The sequence below is a fragment of the Halyomorpha halys genome, unplaced genomic scaffold (assembly GCF_000696795.3).
Source record: "Halyomorpha halys isolate HHAL.00 unplaced genomic scaffold, Hhal_1.1 Scaffold287.1, whole genome shotgun sequence".
In the NCBI taxonomy this organism is placed as follows: Eukaryota; Metazoa; Arthropoda; class Insecta; order Hemiptera; family Pentatomidae; genus Halyomorpha; species Halyomorpha halys.
Genome location: NW_027111053.1, coordinates 718,092 through 720,816, shown reverse-complemented (window position 1 = coordinate 720,816; position 2,725 = coordinate 718,092). Strand labels below are relative to the sequence as shown.

Genomic DNA, 2,725 nt, shown 5'->3' with positions numbered 1-2,725 from the left:
ATATATATACATATAGTACCTGAAAAAATAAATAAAGTAATAAGAATGGAAAATTTTTAATTAGAAATGAGCTAAATACCAATTAGTATACTGAGCTTTATACTAAGAATATGTAATTAAGAGCAAATAAATAATAATTCCATTAAATAAAAAAAAAAGTTATTTTGTTTTGTTTTGTATCTATAATATATTTATACATACATGTGTGTGTATATATATTATAGATTTGCATATCACATAATTTGTACGGATGTGTATTTATGTAAAAGAAAAATACTTTTATCACAACAGACTAGCACTTACTCTTTAACCAGTATTTTTTTAAAATGAAAATTAGAGATAAAACAAAACAGGAGGTAAGATGTTATAAGATATATATTCAAGCTAGCTTGTGAAAAGGGCTATATTACAGCGGGGGTCTGTAAGGGAAGAACATAACCATTTCTTCTCAACCCTTACACTTCAAGAGAATGGAACAAAACACATTAAATATGAACCTATTCAGTTCTCCCTTTGTATGTAACTACCACTACCTTTAAACCTAGCGCCCAGATTCCCTCCACTGAGCCCTACAAACCTCCTACAACGGTTTATTACACTTATCCCGAACAATGGCTCCCAAGACTCCAGCCCCCCAGAACAACAGGTAAGAGGATCTCACAAAAGCTGTAAGAAGACCCAAATTCGGCTGCGAAGACAATGAGGATTTGGGCGTCAATGGGACTCATTGTCGGGCAAGAACTATCAACGCCGCCCACGAAGAAGATAGTCAATCTCCTGTAATGTGTTCTCTTCGCGTCCGCATCGAGGGCTAATGATGGGTGGGATCATTAATATGGGATATCGGATGTATATGACAAAGTAAACAATTGGCGATGGAGAATGGAATCTTGGGGCATGCAACGGTACATTGGAGTAAGTACCGGCAAAGTAGAGATAAAATATTGTCTGGAGTAAAAGTTTTTTTGTAACTAAATTGCTGGTGATGAGGTTAATAGGTTTATCAAGATTAAGAAAAACATGGTAGCTTAAAACAAATTATTTAGTAGATGCGCAAATACTATTATATTTTTAAAAAATGCACTAAAACTTTCAACATTTTTTTAATATTGAAATATTTTGATAATTCTGGACATTTCACACAAGATAGTTTAATAATTCTAAAACTGATTTGAATAATATAATGTGATTATTTATAATATCAGCTCATCTGAAATTGGACTACTTTCAGCAGGAAGTAATCCTTAAATTCGCAAAATATGATTTAATGCTATATGATTATTCCTAAGTACCATTCCAGATATTGCAGCAAAGATACAACTTCAGTCACATGTTTATATCCTCTATGAACTGATTATGAAAACAAAGAACACAGAACATGAGTTACATCACTAAAACTTTTATTAATAGGGGAAAATTTTCATTTTTGGAATAAAATGAATAATTTTTACATATTGGGTTTTAATTTATCAAAAACTTTATATTTATGAGAAGCGAATATATTAAGTTTAATAGACCCTCATAAGAATAAAAATTGCCATATCAGTCAAGTTATAATAAACATAGCATGACACTAAGATGAGTCATATAGGAGGTAGTAAGCATGGTATAGGTATAGCCGAAACATAACTCCTCTAAGCGGCAGACACAAGACCCCTGAAGAAGTCGGATGATAAACTCCGACCATGACCGGAATATAAACGACCTGCGACCGATGACCCCTGGCGTGTAAATACAAGCGGAGGAAAAAAGACCCTGCTGGATAGAGACGCTATAGGAGAGCTACGTCCGTAATTTATTACGGTACCTCAGGGTGGCTTGATTAACAAGGCCTCCGCCTGATGGACAGGTGTACTTCGGCTACTCCCTTTAATCCTTGATCAGATAGTCAATGGGAGGATGACATGTAGAGCGGGGTACTAGATTCCGGGTAGATTGATTACCTATCCGACCATGACTATGAGGAAAAGTATTCTGAACTAGAATTTTTCGATAACTATACGCCAAGGATTATAATAGATAAAATAAATAAATTAAAAACTAAAACAAAGGTGGTTTTATTCTAAAATGCCTGGATGTAACATCATGATGAACTATATTGCTAATAAATCCAACTTACTAAAAATATAGAAGACTGTTCTATAGAGAAGAAGAGACTATCAGGCAATCTACTAGGGCTATTAGAAACACTATCGTGGGGTATCAATCATCACTAACTATCGATTGTTCAATGAGCACAATGCCAATCGACCAAATGACTCATTTCCTACCTCGCTGGCTCGGGATTCATTCACAGTCAAGGCAGGTCTGCACGACTCCTTAAGGAGTTTCAACCTTCTTTACAAGAGAAGGAACCGAGAGTGCTAGGGGTATAAAAAAAATATACGTATTCCGTTCTATTAAGGAATTCTTATTGAATGTAAATCGTAAGTTTGTGGGAATTGGATTTTTTTTTTTAAATTTGAATTATACAAAAAAAATGTTCGAAGAGATACCTTTTCTAAGAGTTTCTCGATATACGAGAAAAATTAATGCCGTGTATAGCAGTAAAGTATTTATTAATTGGAACACCATGCAATAAATACATTCTTCCTATTCTTACATTATATATATACATATAGTACCTGAAAAAATAAATAAAGTAATAAGAATGGAAAATTTTTAATTAGAAATGAGCTAAATACCAATTAGTATACTGAGCTTTATACTAAGAATATGTAATTAA

General features: G+C 33.3%; 1 protein-coding gene across 5 annotated transcripts in view; it reads right to left on the bottom strand.

Annotated features, from left to right (window-relative positions):
* The window catches only part of Eph (Eph receptor tyrosine kinase), a 742,432-nt gene that overhangs the window by 252,944 nt on the left and 486,763 nt on the right, over positions 1-2,725 (bottom strand). The gene's annotated exons all lie outside the window — the stretch shown is intronic.